Raw genomic sequence first — 8637 nt, forward strand, 5'->3', positions numbered from 1 at the left:
GTTGAGTGCTGCCTTAGCAGCAAAATCGGCCATTGTATTATCAGAAATTCCAATATGGCTTGGTAACCAAGAGAAGACGATGTCGTATTGGCCAGTAGCAAGATCATTATATAATTCAATAATTTCTATTAAAAGTGGATGTTGAGAAGACAAATTTTTAATAGTCTGAAGGCACGAAAGAGAGTCGGAAAAATTATGTATTGTTTATGTTCAGGGTGTTTATTAATGTATTTTAAGGCTGTAAATATGGCATTTGCTTCAGCTGTAAAGATAGAGGTGTTATCGGATAATCGAGAAGATATTGATCTGGATCCAGTGACAGTGACACAAGCAACCGCGCCACCATTCTTAGCTCCATCTGTAAGTAAGGATTTGTAAGTTTTATATTTATTTCTTAATTGATTATCATCTTGCATGTATTGTAAATCATTTGATTCAGATTCTTTAATGTGGTCAGTGTTAAGTCTACTTGTGGCCTCACCAATTGACGAGGAGGTAGAAGAAAACAGGCGGGAAGGAGATATAGTATTTAGGTCAATGTTAGAAGCAGAAAGAAACGGTTTAATTCTTATTCCAAGAGGTGGAAAAGTACAAAAGATCCAAGACAAAGTCTCAGAGCTAGATGATGGATAGAATCTAAAACTTTAAGGTTGCTTTTGCAGGCTCCACCGTAGATAATGGAGCCATAATCCAGTTTGGAGCGTATAAGTGCTCGGTAGAGTTTGAGGAGTGTTTTCTTATCACCTCCCCACTTTGTATTAGACATAACTTTTAGCAAATCAAGGGCCTTCAGGCATTTATTTTTTAAAATATTTAATATGAGGTCGAAAGGTCGAGTGCTAATCAAAAATTAAACCCAAGAATTTCGCTTCTTTTACTACTTTAATAGGTGTGTTATCTAAATATACGCCTGGGTCTTTGTGAGGTTTATATTTGTGACAAAAAAGGGACACAATTAGTTTTTTATTTTGAAAATTTATATCCAAACACCCTTTATTAATCTTCTTTAAACAAAGCTGCAGTTGTCTTTCAAAAGAATGCATATTGTTTTCCACGACAAGAAATGTTAAAATCATCCACAAATAAAGATCCATCAATTGAATCATTTAAAACTTTTGCTAAACTGTTAATCATTATACTTAACAATGTGACAGACAAAATACTACCTTGTGGGACACCCTGATCCTGACTATAATGATCAGACAGGGTAGAACCCACTCGTACTTGAAATTGCCTGTCATTGAAAAAATTGGTTATAAAGTGAGGCAAACGGCCTCTCAATCCAAAGTCATGTAAATCTTTTAAAATACCGTATTTCCATGTTGTGTTGTATGCTTTTGCTAGATCGAAATAGATCGACACTGCATGTTGTTTATTAATTACAGCGTTTTTGACAAATAATTCTAAAGGCACTAAGTGATCAATGGTAGGTTTATTTTTACGAAAACCACATTGAATGTCAGTTATTAGGTTCAAAATGTGCAAGAAACATTTTGTATGTTTGAGATTGGTAGAAGTCCGCTAGAATCAAACGTAGATATTAAAGTGCCAAAAAGGCAATTTGAAACCACAATCGCTTGTTCAAGTGAGTCCCCCTTTATGTTTACTGAAAGAGCTTGTTTTGGAGACACTACCCACCCCCTTTCAGATGACGTAATCATAAGGACATAACTTATTCTAATGTTTTCACTTATTCATACATGATGCCAAGGGTTCAAACCAAATGCTGAATGGTCACACAAGTGTCAGGTCTCAATATATTGTATATCTGGACACAATGTTTTTGAAAGATTAAAATGGGTGTGTCCTTAAAAAACAGTCCCCGTCTAAATGTAAAGCATGCAATCGAAATCTCTGACTGTTGATTATGACGGAAAGTCACCCAATACTGTACTGAATATATTTTATATGATATCATCTGAAGGCATACCATTATCCAAGAGGTACCAAATGACAGATCGTTTTTCATGTTCTGCAAATTTGCAAGAAATAGTATACCCCAAGTGTTGTGATGACTAATATCTCGTTAACCACATTACCCACTAATGTAAAATTTCTGATATAACTTTGGACATCGAGAATATAGTTAGATTGGCTACTTTTTCAACGCCCCTCGAAAAGAGAACGCCGAAGGAAAAAGACATTTCGATCTCTGAATACTTCTGTCCTATTTAGATACAAAAAGCAAAGGAATAAAGTCTGAAAATAATTTGAAATAGCCAGGGTAAACATTTATTCTAAAATAATGATCTTAATTTTTTGTTGAAAGGAACTACCTCATCGGGACCCATTTCCTCGGGGCCGACCCATTTCCCCCATTTCTCTTGCAATATTGCTGATGATTCTTGGATACCTTCAGTTTTTACAGATTTCGATAAAGCTCAAACATTAAATGAATATTGTGTATATGTTCAAAATGTTAATGATGGTGGCAATACTTTGCCACTTTGCCACCTGTTAGCCATCGCTGTGCTAACAGTGTAACAAATGTCATTGTTACCGAAAAGGAGGTATCTGATGTGATTAAGACCTTACCAGCAAACAAATCCAGTGGACTGATGGCATTAACATGAGAGTGTTAAAACGAATTTGTACATCTATAGCTGAACCTCTTTGTTGTATAATAAATCACTGTGTGACTGTATTTCCTACAATGTGGAAAACGGGTAATGTTACTCCTATTTTGAAAGAAGGAGATACATCCCTCCCAACTAATTACAGAACTATTAGTTTGCTATCTATCCTGGAGACAATTCTTGAAAGAATAATGGTTTCCATGAACATAGCATTTTAAGTAATTCCAGTCAGGTTTTATTGCTAGTCATTCTACTACATCTCAACTCATAGAAATTTATCATAATATATGCTCAGTCCTAGATAATCGCCACCTTTACTGCATGGTATTTTGTGACATTTCAAAAGCTTTTGACAGGGCTTGGCATATTCGTTTATTGCACAAATTAGAAAATTATGGTGTTCGTGGAAACGTACTTACTTGGTTAACTAACTATCTATCTGATAGACGACAATGTGTCTCTGTTAATGGAACTTTACACACACACACACACACACACACACACACACACACACACACACACACACACACACACACACACACACACACACACACACACACACACACACACACACACACACACACACACACACATATGTTCCTGTAGGGGTTCCTCAGGGTCCTTGGTCCATTTGTGATCCTTGTATATATCAATGATTTACCTAAAAATTTATAAAATATCACAAGAAAGTTTGCCGATGACGCATCAATCGGTGTTGCGGAAAAGATGTAAAATCCATAGAAGCTACTCTCAACTATGGTTTAGTCGAATTGAATAAATGAGCAGAAAAACGTGGTTTCTTTTATTCTTTTCAACCATGGACATTGGCCTGAAGTCCCTGACTTGATCTTCAATAATGAACATTTGGAGTGTGTACATACACATCAACATAAACATCTTGGTGTTATCAGACAACACAAAGTGGTCTCATCATGCAACTGCTGTAAAATAGTGTTCTCATTACGGTCGTTAAAGTACGTCCTACCAAGAAACATTCTATCAAGCATGTATGAAATGTACGCTAGACCTATCTTAGAATGTGCCTCTGAGGTCTGCGATAATAAATTATTGCCCGCAGATATTTGTGACAAAACTTCAAATGGTTCAGCTTGAAGCAGCAAAAATTGTAACCGGCCTGCCAAAATTCCCTTCAAGAGCTAGTTTGTATAGTAATACTTGTTGGTTACCTTTATAAATTAGACGTACACATAAGAAACTTTGAACCGTTTGCAAAACTGCGCCTTTTGCGCCTTTTGCGCCTTTTGCGCCTGATTATCTTATAGACCTACATCCACCATCTACTGAAACTATATCTCAATACAATTTGCGTCATTTATGTATGAATGTTCTTTTTTATGGAATAATCTCTTCTCCACAATAAAATATTTCAAGTCGTTTCCTTATTTAAATTGAAATTATCTTAAAAATGATAAAAATTCCTAAAGATTTCCTATTTGGTGAAAGGAAGATGAATATTCTACACACTAAGTTAAGACATTCATGTAGTTCCTTAAATGGTGATCTTTTTCGTGTCAATTTATCTGAAGGTAAAACTTGCCATTGTGGTGCTCTTGTGCAAGGTGCCAAGCATTCCTTTCTAAAATGTCCAAAGTATGTCAGCTGCCGGTTGATTTGATACAAGGCTTTGAAATCCTAAACGTTAGCTTAGATATAAACACCATTCTGTACAGGAGGCTTAGTCTGCCAACCACTATAAATGAATTTTTTTTAGTCAAGTCCATAAATTCATTGTACGTAGTAAGCGTTTCAGTTAATGTATAATATGTCTTTCCCCTGTTCATTGTCCATCACATGTATTTTTCCATGCAATTGTCGGAAGCGGGCTTTACTAAGTTGAATAACTTGAGCCCAATCTCTTTCAATACTGAATGAAATAAATGTGACAGTCACATATATATGTGTTACTGTCAAATAAACCATACACTGTACACCACTGTAATTATTATTAGTATAAATAGTGACATTAGTATTTGCGTTAGTATTAGTAATAGTGATTAGTATATAGTGAATATAGTATTGGTATTAGCATTAGTATTAGTTATTTGTTTTAGTTATTAGTTAGTAGCTATTGATATTAGTTAGCATTACGGGTGTGAAGGTTTTTAATTAAGAGGTGATACTACACCTTAAATATTTTAACTTGGATATGCTTGGGTCAGTCACTTACCTATCACTTCCTTTTGTTTAAACCAGGGCAAATGTTCTGGTTGAGTGGCTGACCCTATTGTTCTTAGCTTGCATGCTTTTTAACCCTCACTTGCACCTCAGTCACTGGACAGAGAAGTCACCAACAGACTGCAGCAAGTTTACTAATTTCAGTTACTTCACTACTGTCAAGGTATGTTTGTTTAATTAAATACATAAACATATATGTGTATATCTTTTCATAAATAAGGTTATATAAACATTATGTTATGTATGCTAAATAAGGTAATTTGTACATTTGTGAGACGTTTAGTAAATGGCAAAATCTCCTGGATAGGCAGGTATTTGAATGAGTATTTTGATTTATAAGTTTATGAAGCTTTTATCATGTATGTGTTGTGTATGTATGTGTATATATGATAGTATCAGGATGTTTGGTATTTTACTGTGTGCTATGCCAGATCTGTAAATATGTGCTTACAGTTGTGGGCGTCTCGGGGTATAAAAGTTTAGTAAATACAAAAGTTTCATAGTGGGTGGGGTAGGTTAGGTAGTTGGGTGGGCGGCTGACGTAGTACCTACCTTTGTAGTCACATATGTAGAAGCCTAGGCCCATGCGGACCTCGTGGCCGGGGAGACAGGACGATGTCACGCTTCTTGCATGCTCCGCCATCTTGAGGGGCAGAGATGTAGGGAGCGTGCGCATTGGCCGAAATCTGGATTTCCCCAGTCACGTGGCCCGATGTCGACTATATAGGCCTACCAATCGTCAGTCGTCTGATACCCGCATCGGGTAAGTGTTCAGCGACTTCGAGTCTTGCATCAAGACCAGGTTAAGTATCCACGTATTGTTTGTTGTTTTAGGGATGTCGTGTTGATTTAGTGTTAGCTTGGGAAGGGGGAGAAATAGCATAGGAATGAGTAGGTTTTGTTTTGTTATTTTCGGGGGTAGGTATTAGGGGGTGGACATAGACCAAAGTTAAAATGTATTTAAGTAGGATTTAGGTAGGCAGATATAGGTAGGATTGTTTAGACTAATACGTTTTTTTCCCCATTTTTTTTCACCTAATATTCTTTTGTTCTGACTTTAATTGAGTTGAATTGGGAGAACCCGCCAGGAACCATTCACACAGAACTTGTAGACAAGATATACTGACCACGTAAAGAGACCAATTATCAAACACAACGCAAAGCATTTTACTTCAGTAACCAACCGACACTTGTCACACATATACAACGTTCTGCTGTCAATGGGCGTCTATTTTACATCACTCACGCGCTAGGCGCCTTTTACACAGTAGTTCTGATTTGATGGTACTATTTACGTGTGTAAGGGTGTTGTGTAAGGAAGTTAGTTTATGACATGTGTTCAGCTTGTTGTATATGTCTTATGTATACCGTTATGTATTACTAAAATGGACGTCTCAATAGTTTTATGACCGTTATAGTGAAAGCAAACAATTCATAGAATATATTAGGGTTGTCCATAAAACGTGGCGCCTTCTTCCGTCAGCATTTGACACACTCTGTCGTAACAGTTCTTTATCAAATCGTCTACTGTAGTAAACATCCAAATAATCAAAGACTAAACCTTCGCTTGTGTCCTTTGCCCAAGTTAACGAGCTGTGAATTTGATGACAAAAGCCCTAGGGAGACCAGTTGAAATTGATTAAATGTCCTTATATTTCCAATTCGCATGGTTTGATGCCTGCACATGGCTATGAAAGGAACTCTCTGATCATTCCAAACGTATAGGTGCTAATCATATCTTGTGTGTTTGTTTGTTGTTTAATGCACCCAGCAATATTCCAGCTTTATGGCGGCGGTCTGTAACACTCGTCCAGACAATCCAGTGATCATCGCCATGAGCATCGGTCAACTCATTTGGGATACGACGACCTGTGTCAGCCAAACAGCGGGCCTGACCACCCGACCCCGTTAGTCGCCTCTTATCTCATATATGCCAAACGTACACAAAACATTTGAAATCGTAAAAATTCCAGCAAATTTCTGCATCTAATAATGGTAAATACGGACGCTGAACAATGAGTTGTTCAAAGCAGTCATGTATTGCAGCCATGGCGACACCCTACAGGAACTCAGGTGTCCTGTCTTGGTAGAAAATCAAACCTTCAGGATCTATATTTGGCTGAGAAAGTGTAATCCCAATTGACCACTGTCTAAAGGGCATTGTGTATTCATAGCTTAGGCAATGAAAGCCGCGGGGGCTGAGTGGTGTGCTGGTTTATTAGGTGCCTGACTCTTGAAATTTGGGTTCGAATCCCGGATAGGACCATATCACGGGCACCTGAAAAGACTCTGAAAAATGACATAGTCAAGTAATATATGTCGTTTAATACATTTTGGGTGCACACAGTCTGTCTATGTATCTGGTGTTTTGAAAGGAAAGGCCAGTAGAGTAGATGTTGTAGGCTACGTTTGGACAGTGCTATTGACACCCCAGCGTTGAGCCGATCCCCACTGTAGCTTCGTCACGAAATCGTTTTATTACACAATACATGATAAACGTGTCTTGGGTTTGAAGGAGTGCTGCCTACCTGGATGATATATAAAAATAACAAATCGGTGAGGATCCGGGAGTGAAGTGGTCTTCAGCAGGCTTTGCATGTCGTAATGAAACCTGGTGGTTTAGCTCGCTGACAAGATGTTTATTCCTAGACTCGATTATTTACAGACTGCAGCCATATAGCTGAGATATGTTGTGTGCAGCGTTAAACAACAAACAATATAAAAATAACGCGTGAAATGGATTCATATCTTGTTAGATGTAGTCAAAGGTCTATATTATCTATGTATAAGAACCCCAACATACTCAACAACGAGTTGTCATGGACACTTGGAGGTTATCCCCAGCAGGTTGTCATGGATATTTCGTGGTTATAACCAGCAGGTTGTCATTGACACTTGGAGGTTATCCCCAACAGGTTGTCATGGACACTTGGAGGTTATCCCCAGCAGGTTGTCATGGATATTTCGTGGTTATAACCAGCAGGTTGTCATTGACACTTGGAGGTTATCCCCAACAGGTTGTCATGGACACTTGGAGGTTATCCCCAACAGGTTGTCATGGATATTTCGTGGTTATAACCAATAGCTTGTCATGGACAGGTTGTCATTGACACTTGGAGGTTATCCCCAACAGGTTGTCATGGCCACTTGGAGGTTATCCCCAACAGGTTGTCATGGACACTTGGAGGTTATCCCCAACAGGTTGTCATGGATATTTCGTGGTTATAACCAGCAGGTTGTCATTGACACTTGGAGGTTATCCCCAACAGGTTGTCATGGACACTTGGAGGTTATCCCCAACAGGTTGTCATGGACACTTGGAGGTTATCCCCAACAGGTTGTCATGGACATTTGGAGGTTATCCCCAACAGGTTGTCATGGACATTTGGAGGTTATCCCCAACAGGTTGTCATGGACACTTGGAGGTTATCCCCAACAGGTTGTCATGGACATTTGGAGGTTATCCCCAACAGGTTGTCATGGACATTTGGAGGTTATCCCTAACAGGTTGACATGGACATTTGGAGGTTATCCCCAACAGGTTGTCATGGACATTTGGAGGTTATCTCCAACAGGTTGTCATGGACACTTGAAGGTTATCCCCAACAGGTTGTCATCGACATTTGGAGGTTATCCCGAAACAGGTTGACATGGACATTTGGAGGTTATCCCCAACAGGTTGTCATGGACATTTGGAGGTTATCCCCAACAGGTTGACATGGACATTTGGAGGTTATCTCCAACAGGTTGTCATGGACACTTGAAGGTTATCCCCAACAGGTTGTCATCGACATTTGGAGGTTATCCAAACAGGTTGTCATGGACACTTGGAGGTTATCCCCAACAGGTTGTCATGGACATTTGG

This window comes from Haliotis rubra, unplaced genomic scaffold, assembly GCF_003918875.1.
Source record: "Haliotis rubra isolate DU_JTF1 unplaced genomic scaffold, ASM391887v1 Scf659, whole genome shotgun sequence".
In the NCBI taxonomy this organism is placed as follows: Eukaryota; Metazoa; Mollusca; class Gastropoda; order Lepetellida; family Haliotidae; genus Haliotis; species Haliotis rubra.